This window comes from Apodemus sylvaticus, chromosome 12 (assembly GCF_947179515.1).
Source record: "Apodemus sylvaticus chromosome 12, mApoSyl1.1, whole genome shotgun sequence".
NCBI classification, from domain to species: Eukaryota; Metazoa; Chordata; class Mammalia; order Rodentia; family Muridae; genus Apodemus; species Apodemus sylvaticus.
Window position 1 is genome coordinate 73,838,127 of NC_067483.1, and position 24,526 is coordinate 73,862,652.

Sequence of the window (24,526 nt, forward strand, 5' to 3'; positions counted from 1 at the left end):
AACAACACACACACACACACACACACACACACACATTCTTCATACTTATTGAAAATACTAAGAGATTGAGTTCAACTTGTGGATGTCAGAACGTGGATAATTACGAAGAAGAATTATCAATGATTGAGGAATTCTTGCTAAACCCACTGAACTGGATTCTTGTTTAAAGCAGACTGGGGAGATCAGATATCAAGGGTGCTAAACTGACTTAAGATTCTTGCTTAAACTAGGCTGGGCAGGCAGGAGATGTGGGTGGAGGTGGGCGGGGAGGGGGTTGGAAATGCAGCAGTGGCCGCTCAGGAGATGGTTCAAAAGCCTAACTGCGGTTAAGAGAAGAATTTTTTAAAAAGATTTTTATTATTTTAACTAATATATGCATGGGTATGTGCTTATACCTGAAGGCCAGAGTTATGAGATACCACTGTGTTGGAGTTACAGATAATTGTGAGCTGCCTGATGTGGGTTCCGGAAACCAAACTCTGATCCTCTTCAAGAGCAATGCCCTCAACCCCCGAGCTGCCTTTACAGCCCCAGGAGAAGCTGTCTTAGGAGAAGCTGTCTTTAAATATTTACTTTAACCGTATTGCTTCTGTTTACATATGCATGCACATATGTGTGTAAGCACAATTGCCACGGCATAGGTGAGCTGTGCTTTTAATACACCCAGTACAGCACAGCACACACCCTTGAAATGTCCTGGCTGACAAGAGCAAAGGGGGCTTAATCATTGGACAGAGATTATTGACATATTGAAAGAGAAGGTTAGAACAAAATTCCTTTGTTGTTTTAATGGACAGCTCTTTTGATGTGTAAATTTAATTTTTTAAAATCAGGAGTGGTGGCTCAAATGACTTGATATTCTTGTTTTAACTTTGCTGAGGGAAATGGCAGTTTCCATTGGAAAAGTGAGAAGGTTTTCAGGAAGAGAGCCAAGGGCGGTGGGTTATTGTTGGCACCGTCTCTCAAAAATGATCATGTGTTCTGAAGTAAGAAAAAAAGCAATGCTAAGTTTTAATCTTTGAAAGTCACACACACACACACACACACACACACACACACACACACACACACATACACACACATATCCATAGAAGAGGCTACTCAGTGACCCATTCTAATCTTTAATTTTTTTCAGAAAGATATATGTGGATGAGAGTTTGTTTGAATGTATGTCATCATTTGCTCTGGAGTGCTGTGATACAACACCATGACCAAAACAAACAAACAAACACCCCCCAAACCCCTCAAAACAAACAAAAACAAAAACAAAAAAAACTTGGGGAGGAAAGATTTTATTTCAGTTTAACAGTTGTAGTTCATCATGAAGGCAAGTCAGGGCAGGAACTCCAGGCAAGGGGCCTAGAGGCAGGAACTGAAGTGGGGACCAAGGAGAGCTGCTTGCTGACATGTTTCCCATAGCTTGCTCAGCCCGCTTTCTTATACCGCTCAGGACCACCTGCCAGGATGATGCCATGAGCAGGCTATCAATCATTAATAACACAGCCCACAGAGTTGCCTATAAGCCAATGTGAAGAAGGAAATTCCTCAATTGACAACACCCCTTCTTCCCAGATATGTCTAAGTTTATGTTTAGTTGACAAAAACCAACCAGCACCACGCGTATATATACTTTATGTGTCCATGGAGGTCTGAAGATGGCCCTGGGTCTGGAGGTACAGACGCTTGTGACCCTCCAAGTGAGTGCTGGGAGGTTATATCGGTATGGTTCTCAGAGACGTGAAAGGCTTCCCAATGGACAGACCTACCTTACCTCATCCGGGCATGCTCTCCAGGGAGGCAGACCTTCCAGAGCTGGTAGCCTCTGATAGGTAAGACCCCAATAACCAGGGCAACCTAAGACAGGCACGATTCCCTATGCTGGTCATCCCCTGAGGTGGAGTCAGCAGGGTCAGAGCACAGAACTCTGGCTCCCATTGAGCTGCCAACTTCTAAGCTGAAAGGGGTCGATATGCAGAAGGAGTAAGTCAGTGTATTTTGACTAGCAGGCCACAATGGCTCACACATGCTCAGCAAGTGCTTCCCCCATTTACTAACCCTGGAACCTGCCTGACACCCTGAGATGTCCAAAGACAGAGCGTGTGACCAGGGTGTGACCAGGGCAACCAATCAGCTGGTGCCACCTATGAGGGGTAAACAGTTCTAGACCAAGGAAGGGGACAAGGGTGGAGGGGATAAAGGCACTTCTGCTTCTCACCCGGCTCCTGAAATCTGTGTTGTCTATTCTGTGCCCTTTCCCTCCTACCCCCAAGGACAGTCTTGAGGGGCCAAGGGCTAGGGCAACATCTGGCCCTCTGTAAGAGCAACAAGAACTCTTATTGCTGAGCCATCTCTGTAGCCCCTTGAATTCTTATTTTGAAACCAGAGTCTTATGCCTTCAATTACTGTCAAGGGACCCAAAAAAGAGATTTAATGGCTAAGAATGCTTACTCTCATCTTAGAGCAGGTTTGTTTGGGTACCTTCTTGGAACAATGAATGTATTTCAGACATGAAGATTCCAGTAGTTCTGTAAGTCCAGTCACTACTGTCTGCTTGGCTTCCTTCAACTGCCAAAAAGAGAATTACTCCGGCTTTCCCTCAGCTCAATGATTTGGTTTTCAGCATAGCTTCACCCAATTGGGGAGTGGCTGGAGCAAATCTCTGAGATGGATCATGGCTGCAGTAAATTATTCTGCTAGAAAATGCTTTATAGATCAGCAGGTATATGTAACTGATATGTATCCTATGTAATCAGCATAATAAATCTGTAATGATGCTGTTGGGATGATTTCATCCTTATTCCTATTGAATTATAGGACCACCATAACATAAGATTCCTAAAGGCAGGGTTGGAGAGATGGCTCAGTGCTTCAGAGCAAGTGTGAAGACAGAGCAAGCTGGACATGGTTCTGTTCAGACCTGCAACACCAGCATCAAGGAGAGAAGAGACAGGACCGCTGAGCTCCTTGCCTTTCAGCTTTTGAGAAGGTGTAGTTTTGGAGGTTGGTCTAGAGCTATGTCTACAATTGCTAAATTATGAACCCCCAAATCTGTTTGTCCCCCAGCCAAGAGAATTCTCATGGTCACTGGCCTTTGTTGTATGAAACTTGCTCCCCAATTTAAAGTCAATGGGTTAATAAAAGGCTAGAGCCTATGACTGGGCAATAGAGAGAGAAAGGTGGGACTTGAGGATTTATGCCCATCTGGTAGTGCAGTCCACAGGTCTCATATAGATGCTCCAAAATATTAGAGAAATTCTAATATTAATAATAAAGAGGGACTTTTCATACAGGCAACTTTCTCTGTCATTCCTATAGGTTTGGAAGTTGCTTCCCAGCACTTCCTACGTACTCAGGCAATATTTATTCCTTCTCAAGTCTCTGATGGGGTTGAAGACTAGGTAGTTGTGGTCTTACAATTAAACTTAAATTGTTTAAGATTTAAGAAGGTGTTTTTAGGTCTAAGAAAGTGTTTTAGGTTAGTAACACAAGTTAAGAGAGAAAACAATTTAGGTACAAAGCCCTGAACTTACCAAGATAGGATAGATAATAGAATAGTTTATTCAAAGTTGCCAAATACAAACTGACTGGATTTTATGAATGTAAAATCTTCCCTAATAGTTTTTATAATTGTTTCATATTTGTTCTTACTTGAATGTTATTTATTATTTTAAGAGAAAGAGCCTTTTTGTTTAGACAAAAGAGGCAAATGTTGGGGGTTGGTCTTTTGCTATTCCTACAAATGCTGAATTATGTACCCCAAGATCTGGTTGCCCCAGGCAAGAGAATTCTCAGATATACCAGCCTTTGTTGTATAAATCTTGCTCTCTAATTTAAAGACAATTGGTTAATAAAAGGCTAGAACCTATAATTGGGCAATAGAGAGAGAAAGGCAGGATTTGAGGATCCAATGAGGGGGTCTCAGGAGAGACCAGGGGAGGAGAAAGGAGGCAGAGAGGAGGAGGCTTCAATGAGAGGAAATGGAGTATGAGCACATGATCAGGAGAAATCAACCCAGAGGACAGACTGATGGGACAGAAATAACCTGGGTAAGACCCAAACAGCAAGTAAGAAGGACCATATTCCTGAGATGTAAGTTAGAATAGTTCACAACCTGCCCAATCTAGGCTACATCTTGTAAATAAAATACCAAGATTTTTGTGTCTAGCTATAATAAATAATTCTTTACAAGGTAAAAGTGGTTAGGACACACACACACACACACACACACACACACACACTGTCCATAGTCTTGGGGAAAAGATACCCACCAGAAAGCATCCATAACACACCTCATTCTATATCCAGCGAAAGGGAATGGCTCCTACAGGCTTAGATATTGTGTTTCTTGGTACCCAGTTGGTGAAACTGTTTGGGAAGGATTAGTAGGTGTGGCTTCTCACCAGGACATTTGAAAAGTGTCCTGATCTATGACTTATGCTCTGTTACTATAAAACCTTCACAAAATTGTTACCATGTTGGAACACCAGATCTAGAGTGACCTGTATCTGTTTTCCCATGGCATAATTATTAAACTTCAGAAAAAAAAAAAAACCAACCAACTTTCTTATCCTGTTTGACCTGAGAGTTGAATTTTTGTTTTGACATTACTGATATCCCACTGGCCAAAAACTTCTGGGAGCCGGCTCAAAGTCAACATACATATAAACACATTCTGTCCCTCCTCAGATCATGACAAAGGTGCAACATGATCTCTGAGTTCTTTCATGCAAAAATGTACCCATACCTAATCTAATATATACCAAAGCCTCATCAAATCATAGCATCAATGCAAAGTACAAACATTAACAGCATTTATTAAGTTTACCTGGTACATTTATGAATTAAATAAAATGGCTTGGGACAGGAAAACAGAAATAATTATTTCATTTGAAAAATAGGGGATGGTAGACTTTTTTGTTTTTGTTTTTTTGGATTTGTTTTTTTCAAGACAGGGTTTCTCTATATAGCCCTGGCTGTCCGGGAGCTCACTCTGTAGACCAGGCTGGCCTCAAACTCAGAAATCCACCTGCCTCTGCCTCCCATAGTGCTGGGATTACAGGTGTGTGCCACCACCGCCCAGCATAGACTTTAAATCATCATATTCATAACAATTCTGTATTTCCAGTGGACAAATGTTAATGGATCTCCATGCTCTGGAAGTATAGTGTGTCCCCTGGGCCCTGGTTCAGATCTTTTCTGAGAGTGATACCAAAATCCATTATTCTTCAGCACTTTAGCTTTGTGCTCTGGAGGTCCCTTATCATGTCTTCTTAGCTCTTCTGCAGAGGGCACTGGGGCATGGTTGCTCTTGTTGACAGAATGTCCTCCTAGCCTGCTTCCTTCCTTTAGGAGTGGACTCTTTTAAATACTGACTAAAAGTCAATTTTAGATGTGTCTTTTTATTTTGGTACAGAGGCCAGAAGTTGGCGTCAGATCTCTGGGATTGGAATTTCAGATAGTTGTGCGCCACTCTGTGGGTGTGGGAACTGAACCCGGGTCCTCTAGAAGAGCATCCAGTGCTCTTAGCCCCCAAGCCACCTCTCCACCCCCTCAGTTTGTTGCTAAACCATGTTTGTAGACCACTTTCTTTTCTGCCAAAAGTCTCTTTAAGATGTAGAAGGCATTGGAACCCGGGTCCTTGAACATGCTAGGCAGATGCTTTGCTGTTGAACTATATATACTTTATCCATGTTGCTAATCAATCAAGATCTCACTGCCCAGCTCAAGTCTTGGCTTCCCACACACCGAATCACAGCTGTGTATTACCCTGTCGGGTTGAAGCCAGATCTTACTGACCATTCTTGCAGTTTGATGTGAAATAGTCTAAATTTTCCCAACTCTGCATTTTCTGTGCTCCTGATAATCTGCGCATGTGTACTTCAAAACCATTTCCTCTCATTTGTCCCTTTGCTCTGGTACTTTATCAAATGCATCTGGTAGCAGCTATCTCACCACTAACGGTCTCACTTAAAATCATTTTGTTAGGTCTCATGCCTGTCTCTCAGGTAACCATGGTGACAGTCTTAACACTGCATAACAAACACTGCTACTCAGTCAGAAATACTGACTTTTGTCTCAGCACTTCTAATTATGTACTTCTGCATTAGCCAAGTAAGTCTCTTCTGTGGCATAGAAAAGCCATTGCAAAGGCAAGTCCACTATTGCCTGTCTGACATGGCCTTGCCTTAGCCATGTAGCTGTGTCACTTGTAGATGGCTTGGGTGCCTGTGATTCCAGCTTTAGGGCTCAGGTTTGTTTGTTTTGGGTTTCAGGGTTTCAGAAACTTTTCTCATGGAGGATGATAAATTACAAGTCGGGGAGGGGGGCAATTTCTATGGTCCACGCATAGTCCACCTCTTCCATTATTTACTTCTATCCTATTGGCTGGCCTTTGATATGAAACTTTTCAATTCCTTTACTTGTTATTGTCTGTATTTAATTTTTTTTGAAATGATAAAGTATTTTGACAAAAGCAACTTAAGAGAGAAAGGGTTTATTTTGGTTCACAGTTCTTTAGGGACACAGTCAGTTACAGAGGCAAGAATATGAGACTTAGCCCTCATTTGGCAGTTCAGAAGCAGAGCAAGAGTGAGAAGTGGGGCTAGGCTATAACCCCTAAGGCCAGCCATCAGTGACATTGTTCCTTTAGCAAAGCTCCACCCCTAAAGATTGCATGCCCCTCCCCAGTCCAGATGGCACCTCCAAGGAGCTCACACACACAGCCTCTGTGGGACATTTCACATTCAAACAATAACACCAAGCTTTGAAAGTGCTTTTTCATGATTCGGTCTTGATGAGGTGTTTGTGTCTCTTTTTTTCTAGATTATTAGATTTCTGGTGTGGAGTTGCGCATTGCAGTCTCTAGTGATCAATAATACTTCTGTGATGTTGGTAGCCGTATCTGCATTTTCATTTCTGACTTTGGTTTATTTATTTGAGTCTTCTATCTTTTTAGCCTGGTCTTGCTAAGGGCTTGTCTGTTGTTTGTTTATAGGAATAAATTCTTTGGTTCACTGGGTTTTTGTTTATTCTCACCTCATTGCTTTCTGCTCTGATATTTATTCTTTCTTCTCTAGTTTTGGGTTTGGTTTGTTCTTGGTTTTTAGTTTCTTCTGGTGCACTGATAAATTGTTCATTTGAGAACTTTCTGTCTTTTTAAATGCATTAATTTCTGTAAGCTTCTCTTTTAGTATGATGTTTGTTGTGCCCCAAATATTTTGGTATGTGATATATCCATTATCACCAATCCCAAGAAATCAAAAACATCTCTATTAGTTTCTTTACTTAGTCACTTAGTTATTAAGAAGTTGTTTACTTTATATATATATATATATATATATATATATTTGTACAGTTCATAAGAATTTTCTTGCCATTTGTTTGTAGATTTATTGTCCTTTAGTTAGAAAAATTAATACACTTTCAATTTTAAAAGGTTAGAAGCTGTTGCTTTACAGCCTGTCACATGACATATCCTGGAGAGTATTCAGTGTGATATTTAGAAGAATGTGTGTATGTAGCTGTTGGGCAGAGTCCTTGTAGATGCCGTTAGGTTCATTTTGCCCAGATGCAATTGTCTCTGGTGTATTGGTTCTCTGCCTGAATGATCCATCCACAGAGACAGGGATGGGTCTAAGTCCTGTACCATTATTGGATTAGAGTTTATCTTTTCCTTCTGGCTTATTGAAACTAGTTCAGATGTTTACATATAATCCGTATTACCCATGGCTGAATCCACGCCTCCATCATTACATAAAGAGCTTACTATGTCCTCTTCATACAAACTACATAGTTGTTTGTGTTTTTTAAAAATCTCATATAATCACTTTACATCTTTTGATTGGAGATTTTTATTCATGTACGTTTACGGTAACTATAGATAGTTTGTGCATTATTACTGCCAGTTTATTATTACTTTCTAGTATATCTATAGTTATTTTCCCCTTTTGCACAGTTTCCCCTTGTGGCTAAGCTATGTCTCTCTAGTTGTGTTTTTATTTTTAAAAATTGTGTGTGTGTGTGTGTGTGTGTGTTTGCAAGTATGTTAGTGTAACATTGTGTGCCCAAAGATGTCCATAGAGTCTGGAAGAGGCAGTCAAAGCTCCCAAAACTGGAGTTACAGATGGTTGTGAGCTGCCATGTGCATGCTGAGAATTAAACTTGGGTCCTCTGGAAGAGCAGCTAGTGGTTTTAACCACTGAGCCATCTCTCCAGCTCCTAGTACCATGTTTTGATTACAAGGTTTTACCTTGTAGATTTTTTAAAAAAATTATTTATTTATTTGATGTTTGTGAGTACACTGCTGCTCTCTTCAGGTACACCAGAAGAGGGCATTGGATCCTACTGCAGATGCCTGTGAGCCACCAAGTGGTTACTGGGAATTGAATTCAGGATCTCTGAAAAAGCAGTCAGTGCTCTTACATGCTGAGCCATCTCTCCAGCCCCTACCTTATAGATTTTTAATATTAACTATATTTTTTATGTCTTAAGTATATTAATGTAGGTATTATATTTCTTTTTGATCTTCAGTCTAATGATAGAATTCTATGCACTGTGTTTACACCATGGATCCCTTCTCTAGGTAGGTTGACTGCTCTTGTCTCTCTGGACAGTGTGACTGTCGCCTTCCACTCCCTGCTGTCTGGTAGAAGTCTGACGTCAGGTGAGTTGGAGCACATGCATAGTATTTGAGATTTCCCCCTTTCTTATTTGTGTGTGTGTGTGCCTGTGTATACACGTGTGATCATGTGTGTGAACATGTGTGTACAGGCACATGTGTGTGCATATTTGGTGTGTGTGTGTGTGTATGTGTGTGTGTGTGTGTAAGAGGATGACACTGAGTGTTCTCAGTTGCAGTCCCCTCTTTTGAAACAAGATCTACTCCTGGCCTGCAATTCCTCCTGTGGGCTATGCTGACTGGTCAGGAAGTACCAGAGATTTGTGTCACCAGGTCTTGGATTAAGCACATATGCTACCATTCTGGGCATTTCTTTTCATGGCTTCTGAAGACTGAACTTAGGTCGTTGTGCTTGCAAGGAAAGGCACATGTGTGTGCATATTTGGTGTGTGTGTGTGTGTGTGTGTGTGTGTGTGTGTGTGTGTAAGAGGATGACACTGAGTGTTCTCAGTTGCTGTCCCCTCTTTTGAAACAAGATCTCCTCCTGGCCTGCAATTCCTCCTGTGGGCTATGCTGACTGGTCAGGAAGTACCAGAGATTTGTGTCACCAGGTCTTGGATTAAGCACATATGCTACCATTCTGGGCATTTCTTTTCATGGCTTCTGAAGACTGAACTTAGGTCATTGTGCTTGCAAGGAAACCAATTTGTCAAGTGAAGCCCTTCCCACACCTGAACTGAACTGGTTACCTGTACATCTGTACTCCATCTACAGCTGGATGTTAGCATTCTCCTCTAGACTCGAGGACTGTTCTGATAGCTTTTTGAATAAGCTTTCCACCCTCTGGCCTTCTCAAAGCCCTCTTGGGATCCAGCAATATGAATATTTGTTCTTGTATTTCTGCCCTGAGGTTTCCATAGGATTTATTCAGTCCATCGCCTTCATTTTTCTCTTTAAGTTATATATTTTCAAATAGCCCATTTTTGAGCTTATTGGATGGTCTTCTGTTTATTTGAGTCTGATAATACATTGTATATAATATTTTACATTCAATTTTAAGTGCATTTCTGCTTGAAGATTTGATTTTAAAAATTTTGCTATCTGTTATCTCTGATGAATTTATGAATTTTATTTCCACTTTCTTTCTTAGGATTTATTTTATTTTATATGTATATTTTGTCTTCATATATGTATGTGCACCAGATGTGTGCTTGGGGCCTATGGAAGTCAGAAGAGGACATCAGATCCCTTGCAACTAGAGTTACAAATGACGGTGAGCTGTGTATGTGGGTGCTAGACCTGAACTCAGGTCCTCTACAAGAGAGACAAGTGCTCTTAACCCCTGGGTCATGTGTTTACTTAACATTTGTTGAGTGCTGGGAATCTGCCCAGCACCAGGAACTGAGTAAATTCAATGGTAGCAATGGTAGCGTTAGTGGATTTCAGGGGCAAAAACTGAGTTTTGCAAGGGCTAAAATTGTTTGCTTGTAATAATATTTGCCTTTCTTGACTCTTTACTTTTCTAATACCAAAAGCTGTTGGCTTCTGGTAATAAACTCTTGCTGTCAGCATCAGGGAATTGAGAGGAAAGAAGGCTTACGAAAAAAAGGCTGCTCAGGAGTCTCCTGCTGGCCAGGCAAGAGGCTTGTAGCTTGGCAACCCTTTGTGAACCATAGAGAAAAGAAAATGAAGAAAGGGAGAAATCAAGAGCACACACACTGATAGATACATGTAGACACACAGACATACCACCCGTCTCAATAACTCCATAAGTGTTTATGCATATTAACATATATACACATATACATATACACGTATGTAGAGGCAAACAGACATATTCAGATACACCTTTGGTGAATGGGGCAGAGCCCCCAAGTTGTATTTTAATTCTTCTCTCTGGCCTTCTTATACCTTCTTAGACAAGAGTTTTTTTTTTTTTTGAAAATTACCTCATAGATAATATGTTATACAAAAGAGGAGTTACAGAAGGATGCTGGTATTATCAGTTCAAAACAGTGTTTCATTCTATCAGCTCATTATAAGTTCAAAACAACAGTTTCATAGCACACACCTGCGGCTTCATCCTTGGACCTGACCTAGAATGAATGTTTTTCCTTGGTCATAAATCTGTTCCAATCTTATCTACCTTCTTATCCTAGTGCAATTAGCCCATGACACAGGAAAGTTTACAGAGTCCTATTTGCAGCTTTTCAGAGATCTGGAAGTTACTTGTATAAATTTAGGGATTCTATAAACTCAGTATCAGGAACTATGAAATCATCAATTTGTCTACACAGCATCACTACATGATAGGACATCTTTATTGAACTGCAGACAATCTGCCCAACAGGGTAGGCTAATGCCCAGGAATCATTAGGTTATGTAATAGTGACAGCAAAGGCATACCAGCAGTAAGAAGCAATCCTGAGGTAAAATTCTCGGAAGACCCTACAATTCAGAGCTTACCCATTGCAGCTATGCAAAGCAGTGGGCCACCTCCAGAAAACTTGTTTGCTTTTAGCCTTTCCTAGATGGCTTCTGACAGTTGAGTTTAGTATAAAACAGCCATTTTAGAATCTCTGTCCAAGGGTTTGCACATATCCATTGCTTTCTTTTCAGTTTTTGATGTCTTATCTTGGTTGGTGCTTTGAGCTGAATGGAAGCACCTATCATTGGACAGATAAGGAGTTTATTCCAGACTTCACTGTGTGGCTTTATTTGTGGCTATATTCTATGGGCTGTTGTGTGGTGGTGGTGGTGATGGTGGTGATGGTGGTGATGGTGGTGGTGGTGGTGGTGGTGGTGGTGGTGTGTGTGTGTGTATGCGTGCCTAGTCTTTGGTCTTACTCATACACTAGAGGGTTCAGTGTAGATTTCCTAAAGCTATGGTTGGTATATTATCAATATTTCAACACTAGAGGGCACCCCAAAACTATATTTGCAGCAATCAGCAGCTGAAGCTGTTTTTCAGAATGGACTGGATGTTAAAGCAATTTCTACTTACTGATTTAGACATTTTTAAAGAGGACGTTTCTGTGCCACCAAGATGGCTGTGATGGCTCTTACTGCGAAACTTGAGCACCTGAGTTCCATGCTGGGGCCATATGGTGGAGGAGAGTACTGACTCTCTGAGGTTGTCCTCTGGTCTCCACATATTCAGGCACACACACACACACACACACACACACACACACACATATGCACATACACACACACATGCGCGCGCACACACACACACACACACACACACACGGACATGGACACACACACACATGGACATACACACACACACACACGTACACACATGCACACACACACACAGATGCGCGCGCGCGCACACACACATACAGAGAGAGTAAATGAATGCAAAAAATAAAGAGATTTTCCAATATTAAATAGTAATAATTAATATTTCAAATATTAAAAGGTGATGACTTTATTTCCAACCCACATATCAGAAAATTCAATGTGAGTAGCTGATCGCTAAGGCAGCTTCTTTGAAACAAGATCTTCAGATGATTGTCAATGGCTCTCAGTCTAAGAATACCGGCACCTTCTAATCATACATTTTTGCATTAAAACAGTTTCTTAGTTGTGCAGTGTTGTCTTGAGACATCCACAACATATTGTTACTTTTCAAAATTCTTGTAAACAGCAAAAACGGCTACCAAGCCAGTTCTGTCAGACTTACACATGGCTGTGGCTCTTGTAGTGGCAGAGGCTTCAGTCTCAAAGACCTGAGTATCAAAACTGCTGGAGAAGGAGGGAGACTGTAGGAAGGAGCCTCAGTATCTCACAGCCACACTGCACTGAGGCTAATATTATCATTTACTGACAGGAAAGGGAAACAGAAATAGGAAGTAAGGGATCTGGGCCACTGATGGTAAGATTAGATTTTTTTTATTTCCAAAGGCAAGCTTTCCCCCCCACCCCCTTCCTATTTTTAGTTAGAATTGGTGCATCACTGCTTGCATTTGGGGTGACTCAGTAGGTGGTTCTTTTTTTCTTTCTTTCTTTCTTTTTTTTCCGAGACAGGGTTTCTCTGTGTAGCCCTGGCTGTCCTGGAACTCACTCTGTAGACCATACTGGCCTTGACTCCCAAGTGCTGGGATTAAAGGCCTGTGCCACCACTGCCCGGCTAGTAAGTGGTTCTTAAGTCCTCTTGTCTCTGGTCCTTGAACTATCATCTTAAGTTTGTCAAGACATTTTAGGCTCCTGGAAATGGCCCTGAAATGTAACGTGCTGAGTAGACACAGGTTGCTGTCCCCATTTCTCTCCACAGGGTTTCCCCCACACTGATACGGGCAAGTCAGATGTACCAGCGCTTTGATGGTTCGGACACTTTGACATCTTTTTGGCTCTTACAACTTTGGCTGCTTTACAGATGAGAAAGCTGACATTAAGTGGTCTCCCTGTGTCTCCAAATAGTGAGAGGCAGATGAGACCCTGACATCCAGTTACCTGGCCCCAGCACTTCTTTAGCGGACTCGACTTTCTCTGGAGGGTGAGGGTTTCTGCCCCTGGTGTCTATTCAGTCCCACCATACCCGTATCTGCCCTTTTCTACGTTTATACATCTGAGAAGGGTACCTTAGAAAACAAGACACAGTACCAGAGCCCCATGCCAGGCAGAGCAAGGGCAGGCTGAGGGCTGAGAGCATCCTCTGATCTCCAAAAGGAGGGTGGGGAGACAGATGAAAAATTCACAGTAAAAAGGAAGTGACAGAGGAACTCTATTTCTTACTTGTTATTTGTTTTTTTTCTTATTGCATATTTTATTTATTTACATTTCAAATGTTACCCACTTTCTTCCTTTCCCCTCTAGAAACCCCCTATCCCATCCTCCCTCCTCCCTGTGCTCAGTCCAATGGTTGGCTGCAAGAATACACCTCTATATTTGTCAGGCTCTGGCAGAGCCTCTCAGGAGACAGCTATGTCAGGCTTCTGTCAACAAGCACTTGTTGGCATCCACAACAGTGTCTGGGTTTGGTGTCTGTATAGGGGATGGGTCCACAGGTGGGGCAGTCTCTGGATGGCCTTTCCTTCAGTCTCTGCTCCACACTTTGTCTCTGTATTTCCTCCCTTGAGCATTTTGCTCTCCCTTCTAAGATGGACTGAAGTACCCACACTTTGGTCTTCCTTCTTCTTGAGCTTTATGTGGTCTGTGAATTGTGTCTTGGGTAGTCTGAGCTCTTGGGCTAATATCCACTTGTCAGCGATTGCATATCATGTGTGTTCTTTTATGACTGGATTACCTCACTCAGGATGATATTTTCTGGGTCCATCCATTTGCCTGTGAATTTCATGAAGTCATTGTTTTTAATAGCTGAGTAGTACTGCATTGTATAAATGTACCACTTTTTCTGTATCCATTCCTCTGTTGAAGGATATTTGAGTTCTGTCCAGCTTCTGGCTATTATAAATAAGGATGCTATCAACATAGTGGGGCATGTGTCCTTGTTATATGTTGGAGCATCTTCGGGGTATATGCCCAGGAGTGGTGTAGCTGGGTCCCCAGGTAGTACTATGTCCAATTTTCTGAGGAACTGCCGACTGATTTCCACAATGGTTGTACCAGCTTGCAATCTCACCAACAATGGAGAAGTGTTCCTCTTTCTCCACATCCTCGCCAGCATCTGTTATCACCTGGGTTTTTGATCTTAGCTATTCTGACTGGTGTGAGGTCGAATCTCGGGGTTGTTTTGATTTGCATTTCCCTGATGACTAAAGATGTTGACCATTTCTTTAGGTGCTTCTTGGCCCTTACTTGTTTGTAACCCCCTACCTCTAAGTAAATTGAAAGTGGGATTATTAAGAACAATAAGGATATTATTCATAAAATGTATAGTATTTATATTACAAAGACTTTGGGCTTTACATCAAAGCTCTAATATCCACGGTACTATTTTGATCATTGAGAGATAACCCCTCACCTTTCTAACCTCCCTGTTTTGTGAAAACAGAATGAGCGAGGGGGTCCGGTGTGTTGAGTTTCTTCCACAGTGTCTATAACACATGGATACTCCCTGGAAAAATACACAAGAAAATCAATAAGAGAGGATGACATGAAAAATTTAATTTCTATTAAATGCTTTAATAGAAAACTATGTCTACTCCATGGTGTATTATTTAGTAACGATTTTACATGTTTTCTTGAATTTTGCTAGTTTTAGATGCATCTTGATTATATAAATTAATGAATTTTCCTTTAAAAATAATAGCCTGTGAAATTTTATGACCATCAAGAGGAATCTGTCTTTCCCACAGAAGAGGAAGCACACCACATCTGCTGAGTAAGCCCCACAGCCGAGAACACTGACTGTCTGTTCTAGCCCTTGGTCTGCACGCGGCTCGCTAGAGCCAGGGGAGGAGGAGCAGCTTGTTGGAATATGTGGCATTTGGTATGAATTTGAGCACAGAGTATAGGTAAGTAGAAATAAGAGGAACAATTGATGGATTAGTCTCTGATTATCCTTTGATCAGATCTGTGAAAAGGGTCTGTAGTTAGAGGGCCTAAGACAGAAAGTAGTGTTTGTGAGCCCTGAGGAATATTTCCTGAGAAGTTCAGGAGAAGAGGCCATTCCGTGTGAATGGTTAAAATTACACCTTATAGATACTTCAGACCATTTAAGAGCTTAACTAATACACATAGCCTAGTATTATACTCTGTCCCCTGGGTATGATGTGACCACTACTCCTGAAGTCAGGGCAACTCTGATGACCGTGCCAGACTCTTACAAGAGTAGGTTTGTTAACATTTCATTGTGGAAGGGCCACACGAGGCCCCACAGCTCTGGAGATAGACAAGTGCTTAACAATTGTGGGAGGGAGAGGAACTATTCTTTGATGAGATCAACCTACAAATTGTTCATGGTCCCTAAGAAACCCTAGTAAACTCCCTGGTACATCAAGCTAGAGTTGCATGAAATAATTTTTTTAAATGTATTTATAAATTTTTCTATATAATTTATATTGTTTTCTATATTTAAGTGTGTGTGTTTGTATGTGTGTGTTAGTGTGTATGTGAGTGAGTCTGTATGTTTGTGTGTGTGTATTATACATATTGTGTATATGTAAGTGTGTGTGTGTGTGTGTGTGTGTGTGTATTATGCACAATGTGCATTCAGAGGCCAGAGGACAACTTATATGAGTTCATTTTCTCTTTCAATTATGTGGCTCCCTAGTCTTGAACTTGGGTCTTTAGGCTTGGCAGCAAGCACGCTTCCTGCTGGTCCATCTCACTGGCCCTTGGGTGGAATCAGTTCTTTGGTTGGTTGTGTTCCTGTCTGTAGTGGAAAAGTCTTTTGTCTATGTGGAGTGATATCATAAGCCTGTGATCCATTGTGAAACCCACTAGAACTGTTGGGATAGGAAAAATCAAATGAATGGTGGGTGGATTCAGTTGTAGCTCCACTGTTCTCCGTGTAGAGAACAAGCCGGTGGCATCTTAGTTTCCATTAATAATGGATTAGTTCAGTGAATTCTCAGAAGCTCCCCAGCTTTATTGTTATCTTTGAAAGGACAAATGAAAGATAGGGACAAACCCCAGAGAGAAATATGCCTTCGGGGAATTCTGAGCCACTTGGTGACTGAGCTTTTTCAGGGCATTGATGTGGTGAGTGCTAAGAAGGCAGCCAATGGGCACCATTCAGCACCATGAGGGGTGAACTCACCGAGGCCACGTGTCACAAGTAGTACAGCAGCAGTGGCATAGCCGACAACCCCATGCCAGCTTCTCATTTCTCCTGCACCCCCCTGCCTCATAAGATGACTTTGCTATAACTAGTAGATACAACAAACTTAAAGGCATAATTAGACCAGTATTATGTTTAATATGCTTTAAAAACCCTTTTATTGATTCTTTGTGAATTTTACATCACACACCCCAATCCCACTCATCTCTGTAGACAGAATATCTTATGTATTATGTGGATGCTTCACTTGCCAATTAAAAAGTATGGCCTATGGCTTAGGCAGGAAATAGAAGGTGGGACACCTTCTATATAATAGAAGGGAGGAGACAGGATAGATCCAGGCATAGTAAGAGCTGCCTGGGAGGGTGTGAGGAGACAGAAGCGTCGTACCTGAGCACAGGTGGCCAGCCACAGGGCAGAGTGTAGGTTAAAACAAATGGGTTATCTTAAGTTATGATTCTAGTCAGAGAAGAGCCTTGCTATATGGCCAAGGTATTCATAAATACATCTTGATTTTGAGTTTTATTTCTGAGAGCATGAGGCTGGGAGGAAGAACCAGGCCTAACTATAATGCATCTCTCCATCCCTTCATATTTATCCTCCACCCTTGCAACCTCTCCCCCAAAAACAAAACAAAATCTTGCTGTGGGAGCTGCTGTATGTTGGGTGTGCGGCACAGTATGCTCTATTTGTCCAAACAGCTTTGCCTGCAATGTTCATTACAACGAGTCACCGGTCTGGCTCAAGGCCTCTGGCTTCTGCTACTGTATCAATACTACTGGATCCTTATCCGGGACTCCTTTTGGACATCTTTTGGTTGCTCTGTGTCATGGAGCACTTGCAGCTTTGGATCTGCAGGACTGGCCTCTTTACATGCTCCAACAGTTTGTAGATGGCGAGGATGTTGGTGTGAGTCAACTCAGAGAGCCCTGCTTCTTGGCCTGGGTGGACCTGAGTTGGTCAGCCCATTAGCTGTCCTGAACATGAGCCACTAGGGCTGCTTCTCCCACCTTGTCTGGGTGAGAGGCAGGGACAGCTCTCCTGCTCTCAAGGCCTGGGGCCAGTTCACCTGCATGCCACAGGTGTGCCTGTATGCACGGATTTGCAAGGAGTTTTTAATATACTTTATTTAATTTTAATTTTTAAGTAGTTTGACAAGTGTACTTCATCAGTTGGCTTTTATGAGTTGGCAAGCCACTGGGGCCAGAATCAGTTGCTGGATATTTATAGGAAAAATGGGTTTGGAGTTATCTAGTGTGAATAGGTTTTTAAAGAAAGGAAATAAAGATTTTTATTTAGCTACTTAAGATTGAAGAAAACTTATTCAATCTCTTTCCACTAAACTTGTTAGATTAGTGAAAAATTCCTTAGGATCTATCACTGTCTTTATTCACCACCTTCCCACCCCAGTCCCAAGCCTTGTTGAATAGATGTTTTGGGATAGTTTTCTTGATATATATTATAATTTTTCATACATTTACAATTTACACACACACACACACACACACACACACACCATCTTAAGGGTACAATTTTTTTTCATAGCTTCTTTAATTTCCTAAAGAAGCCCTGCTTTTTCCTTATCCATGCGAAGAAACTAAACCAAGCACCTGGCTGATTTGGTTTCCAAGTTTACAATTGTTCAACCACATTCCATAATTTAGTGTTCTCCCCCAGGACAATCATGACATTTATCATAAAGTGGTTTCCTTTTGTATTAGCTGGGGGTGGAGGGTGGAGAGACCCTGACAGAAGAACAGAAAGCTGTATGTTAGCATGTGAAGCTGTGTCTATGGAACCTTTGAATTCACTCTTCCAGTGAAGTCACTGATGGTCACTAAGTCACTGATGGTCACTAAGTCACTGATGGTCACTAAGTTTGAGGAACTGATCTCCGTCACGCTGCTCTGTCCTCCAGCTTGTGGGCAGGGCCAGAAAACAAACAGTTACTATAGAGTACAGAGCTGAAATGAACTAGGAATTTATAGATTAATCTCCCTCTATTTCTGTTTTTAATCATTTGTTTTAGAATTATTTGTTTTACTCGGTGCATAGGAATGTCCCGACTGCATGACGTACATGCGCCATGAGCGTTCACGTTGGATCCCCTGGAGATGGCGTTACAGATGGTTGTGAGTCACCTTGTGGGATCTGGGAATCAAACCTGGGTTTTCTACAAGAGCAACAAGTGCTTTTAACCCCTAAAAGTGCTTTTAACCTCTTTCTAGTCCCCAGCCTCATGCTTCTGATGCAACAGCAGAGAGCTCTTCTGGCCACCATGTGGTCCCTAAACTGTGAATGCAAGTAAGCCCTTTGTCCCTTGCTTTCCAGAACAACAAGAAAGCTAATTTAACAGATCATGAAATCCCTTGTTTTAAGAAAGAGGCAAATTAGGCCTAGAGTCAGTGTCTCAGCAGGTTAGTGGTAAAATAGTTATCTTGGTCTGCAGTGATGCAGAATATCTGCTGATAAACCAGATATTCTGTAGGGTCTTGGAGTGATTGATGGTGGCAGGAAGAAAGAAAACCCACCTAGAATAACAATTTAGCAAGGACTGTCTGGATCCTCCTCCTCAGAACACAAGGTCTGAGGTCATCAACTCACTAATGAAGAGCTTGCCACTCCCCTCCAGGGGTGGTGCCACCCTCAGAGTTGGCCTCTGCTACCAGGAACCTGAGCATCCAGCAGGATAGGGAACTAGACCTGCGTCAATGGGAGGGGCTCCAAACCATTAGTTAGGTCTACGTATAGCATCCAAGCCTGGCCCCCATAGTCGTCATGGAGCCATTGTACCAACAAAAGGCTCAACGAGGAAGGAAGCTGACCATTGTGTGATAGTGTGTGTGTGTGTGTGTGTGTGTAGAGAGAGAGAAAGACAGAGAGACACAGAGAGAGAGAGAGAGAGAGAGAGAGAGAGAGAGAGAGAGAGAGAGAGTCTCTCGTTTGCCCACGTGGTGGTTAGAACTTAGGTTTTTACCAAGCCATGGTGTAAAGTGCACATCCACAAGAAGTCGTAGCAGTAGAGGGGCTACAAACTGGATGCCAGACTGGATGGAGAAAAGAGCCCATGAGGCCTTAACACTACACCAAGAACTAAGCTACCGAAGAAATCTTGGAGCAGGGCGGGTAGGTGGTCTTCCTTAGGGAAGAACACAGTAATTGGTTGTCCAGTGACAAATGATCAGTTCTGAAAAGCATGCATACAAATAGCATTATAGAGAGTGAACAGGATATATGTAGGAATATATATGTATATACATGTACATATATGCATACAGTAACAAATAGTAAAAAGAGAGGGTATGAATTTGAAGGACAATGGGGAAGGACTATATGACAGGGTTTGGAGGAAGGAAATGGAATTGAGAAATGCAACCAAATTATAATCTCAAAAAGGAAAAATGGGGGCTATTAAAAAAAGGAAGTCACGTGGTCAAGCTGGTAACTGGGTATGTAATCAGTTATTATTGTTGTTACTTCTACTCTTGTTGTTGTTGTTGTTATTAATTGCCACAAACAGTTTCTAGGCAAAAAACACACAAACAAACAAACAAACAAAAACCCAAAACTTTTTACAGGGGGGTAAGGGGTGTGGCAGGGCCATGGCAGCGACAGATAGGTGGAAACAATGTTGCAACCCACACATTCCCCAAGCTTTCTTCTATCCCTTCGGAAATCATTATCTTTTTCTACCATACCTACTGTCTACAATTTTCTGTGTAGTTATAAAGTTTTTATGCTATTTGATTTAAGTATGTCTCTGTCTTCCCAGTAAACTGAAAATATGATCCATTGTAGCTTCCTTAAAAATTTAGCACCGTGCTAAAAATATTTAAGTTCTTTGATGTAACAACTAAGTGATTGATAACACTTACATAATATAATAAAAGCCACAAATTTCATCTGCAACTGCATGATGCTTGCAGCTGTGGGTGGGAAACATTTGCCTATTATTATCTTATTTACGGGAGAAACTGCCTTTTTTGTTTGTTTGTTTGATTTTCTTGAGAGGGTCTTGTAGCCCAGGCTGTCCTTGAACTTAGTCTTCCTCAACCCCACCTCCAGTGTTCTGGCTCATGCATGCACATCACCATGCCCTGAGTGAGTTCATTCAGAGAGCAGTTAGTTCTGAGGAGATGAAAGGAGACTCACTGAAGTGTTCAGCGCTTATGTATGAATGACAGGCCTAAAGACATGTATGACATGTATGTATGACAGGCCTAAAGACACCCCTCCTTCACAGAGCGTGTATAAATCCTGTGGAGTTTTCTAATTAGAGAAAAGACTCAGATATGATGTCAGTTTGGGGAAATGACACGCTGGGAAGGCTGCCACAAGCACACATCATCTTACTCTGGCATAACACTGGAATGGAAAGTTAGCTTAGATTTAGCCACCAGGTGTCAACATAGTATATTCAGTCTTGGCATTTGTCAGAACCTCCCAGTGATAAGTCAACACCTGGTGCTGTGTTTTCTTCTTTTCTCTTGTAAAGTGCATTCACAAGAGACTAGTTTTCCCATAGAGTTATTAGAACTCAGGTTTCTATTATGCTAACTTGCAAAGCAACCTGTATCTAGAGGCCAATCTTGGGACGACTTCTGGTCGAGACAGTCAGGGTCAGGAGCTGTTGGCTTATGACCACAGCAGGTGTGTATGCTCCCCGAGGGATGGTGAGATCTCTGAGACCATGACAGATGATTCTGGTGATTGCAGATCAGTCTGTCTTGCCCACTGACCTTCAATGGTGACAGAGGAAAAATGAATTTGTTTCCCTTCTCCTGGTCCTCTCATTTCATAACTGTGATATAACCCACATTTATATCCACATATAGAAACATATTTTATGAGCTAGGATCAGATGTGGGGAAGTAATATAATGTTTGCCTTTCTGAGTCTGGGTTAATTTAGTAATTTAGTTAATTTAGTTAATATAGCAATTTCTAGATCCATCCATTTTCTGCAAGCTTCATAGTTTCATTTTCTCATGGCTGAATGAAATTGCATTGCATATGTGCCATGTTTTCATTATCCACTTATCTGGAGACTATAATGTCTGAGATCTGATCTGGCTTTCCCTTCCTCACCTTTCTAGGCCATATGGAGCATGGGTAATTTAGCAGTAGAAAGACTTGGCATTGAACCTGGGCCTCTTGCTACTTCCCAGCTGCAGGACTTAAGGTAAGTTACAGGTTTTCTGTCTGCAAAATGGGGCAATACCAATTTAATTACGGTGGCATACCTGGTCTATGGCGTAAGTGAAAAGCTGTCTGTGACTCTGCTTCTGTATCGATGATGGTGTAGCCCGGCAACGATGGGCACCTGACAGCCCACTTACGCCCCGCCCCTTACGCCACGCCCCTTACGTCTCGCCCCCTTACGCCTCGCCCCTTACGCCCCGCCCCCTTATGCCCCATCCCCTTGCACCTCGCCCCCTTGAGCCTCGCCCCCCCCCCTTTACTTCCTACTTTCCTGGACAGGCCAATCTTCCTGCTGCTCTCACCAAGTTTTCCTCATTTACACCCTTAGGAAGAGAAGGACTAGGGACACATCAGGGAGACTGAAGGTCCGTTCCGCAGTTTTCACTTACGAACATTCCGTCTCTTGCTAGTCTTCTAAAGCATGGCTTTCTCTTTCATCGTTGTGTATTTTAGTGTTTTATGGGCATATTTATATATATTTTGATTGTAGGCAAGATGAATTCCAGAGGATGCCAACTTACATCATGGACTTTAACTGAATACTCCGATGAATCTAGCATAATACTAGGCATGTGGAGATTGAGAATATTTAAGGATTTGAACTAAAACTAACTCAAATAATGCATGACATCCACACACTCACACATTTGTATGTATTGTTCTAATTATTTTTAATTATTAACCTGAAAGCCTAGAGTTGTCTGAGAGAAAAGCCTCCACTGAGGAATTGCCCAGCTCACATTGCCCTGTGGGTGTATCTGTGGGGGGATTGTCTGGGTGTTTGCCTGCATGTATGCCTGTACACTGCATGTGTGTATAATGCCTGCAGAGGTCAGAAAAGGGAATTGGATCTACAGGGACTGGAATTATGGACAGTTGTGACCTGCCATGTGGGTTCTGGGAATTGAGCCCAGGAAGAACAGCCAGGGCTCTTAACTGCTACCCTGGGTGCTTGCTCTGGATCTCACCTTGATTAAGTGATGTAGAAAGGCCCAGCCCACCCTGGGCAGCAGCAGCCCTAGGCAAGAGGAAGCTAAGTAAGCATGAACCTGTGAACGAGTGATCCCGAGAACAGCCAGCCGTCAGTGCCCCTCCGTAGCTCCTCCTGCCGTGGGGCTTGGAACGCAAGGAACTCCATGTTCCTTGAGTTCCTGCTCTGACTTCCCCAAATGATGAATTATCAACTGGAAGAATAAGCCATATAAACCTTCTCCCCCTACACGAGTTGTTTTTGGTTAGAGTGTTTGATCACAGCAACAGAAAGGAACCTAGACCATATACACAATACATAGGTACATGCACACACACAGACATGCATACATATACAGACAAATAATCAAGCAATAAAAACAACGCATGGAATGATTTGAGATAGGCAGATTTTTTCTTTCTTTTGTACATATTTATTTATCTCTTTTGTCGTGCTTTGAGACAGGGTTTCACTCTGTAGCTCAGCCATTCTGGAATTCACAGGGTAGCCCAGGCTGACCTTGGACTCCTAACAATTCTCCTGCCTTACCCCACAGATGTAATCACCTGGCTTGTACAAGGTTTTCTTTAAATAATTTGAATTTTTTGGTATTAGCAGATACTCAGCTAGCTCTTACTAAGCTTTTTGAGATGGTCTACCTTGACTGTACTAATCTCAATTTGTCCCCCTTTCAGCCAGGATCACAACATATCTGTGAACATAGTCACTGAGAACCAGCAGGGTCCACTTCTCTGCAGGCCACAGCTAATGATGCTTACTGAGTTAGAGTTGCCAAGGGCAAGTCTAAAGTGCAGAAGTACAGGCTAGTTTTGGGTGCCTACTGTGTGTCCCCAGGCAGCTCACTGAGTGCTATTCTTCCTTCTCTTATCAGGCTCCAGTGAGTGAGTCTTTCCTCATAATGGTGAGGTGTGTTGAGATATTTCTTCAGGATCCTACGATCAGGAAGATTTGAACAATCCTTGGATATTCCGATATTCACAGGGTGTGCCATCGGATTTCACAGACATCTCTATCTGTATGCCCCAGCTATGAAGATCAAGTGAGCCATTGCTATCTCACCCTCAGAGGAAAGAGGAACAGCTACACAGACCTGACCCTCCAGCCTGCCCAACATCCAATTAAACAACAACCAAATGGGTGAACATATGTTACATGCAGCTTGTTAGAAATTTCTGAACTTAAAAAGTCGCAGTGCAGTAATATATTAGTAACACACCCGTTTTCTCTTAATTTTTGCAACATCTCTCTCTCTCTCTCTCTCTCTCTCTCTCTCTCTCTCTCACTCTCATCCTGTTTTTTTCAGTTTTATAACTCTCAGGACATTTAAGTGTGGGTACACACTGATTTAAATTGAACGACTTTTATTGCTTTCTGTCACTATATTTCAAAACTTTTTCGAATATTAAAAAGAAATCCATTTGCATAAAATCCACACCACTAGTATTTATGTAACTGTTTCAAAATAAAATTTTCTCCAAATATCATGCCTTGGCATAACAGATTTTTTGGGGGGTAGATAGAAACAACAGAAAGGACCAAGCTCTCTCTAAGTTGTATATACACATCGATAGAAAACATAAAATGTTTTTTATCATATTTATGTGCTTTTTAATATTTTAGCACACCCTGTGGTTTACATATATTCTCTTCTCAAATCTCAGGTATTGCCAACATGATAATGTTCAGAATTGATACTTTTATGAGTTGATTAAAGCCATAGTATCTTTTCTCTAATGAGTGGGACAGCGAAAAAGACACTTCACATAGCACTTGTCTGGTTGGACCTTCTGCCTTCCACTGCATAAAGGCACATCAAGGCACCATCTTGGAAATGGGACTGGTCATCTCCAGGTCATTGAATCTGTCTGTGTCTTAACCTTGGACTTCACAGCCTTCAGGACTGTAAGAAATAAAACTCTGCTGCTTATACATTTTTAAAGCCTGTGGTAACTCTGTTACAGAAGCATGGGCTGAAGCAATAGAAGTATGCTAGTCTTCAGTCACTGTGAGCTGTAGCCGGGGAG

The 24,526-nt window shown here is 41.9% G+C and overlaps 1 long non-coding RNA gene across 3 annotated transcripts; it reads left to right on the forward strand.

Moving 5' to 3' along the window:
* Positions 1 to 14,913: 14,913 nt before the first annotated feature.
* LOC127697316 (uncharacterized) lies at positions 14,914 to 24,157 on the forward strand. 3 transcript variants are annotated; one of them, XR_007980442.1, is made up of 5 exons: positions 14,914 to 15,042; positions 18,366 to 18,442; positions 18,539 to 18,614; positions 21,406 to 21,491; positions 23,374 to 24,157. It is a non-coding gene; the product is annotated as an uncharacterized LOC127697316 (long non-coding RNA). The 3 variants fall into 3 exon arrangements; XR_007980444.1 differs by lacking the exon at positions 18,539 to 18,614; XR_007980443.1 differs by lacking the exons at positions 18,366 to 18,442; positions 18,539 to 18,614.
* Positions 24,158 to 24,526: the final 369 nt, after the last annotated feature.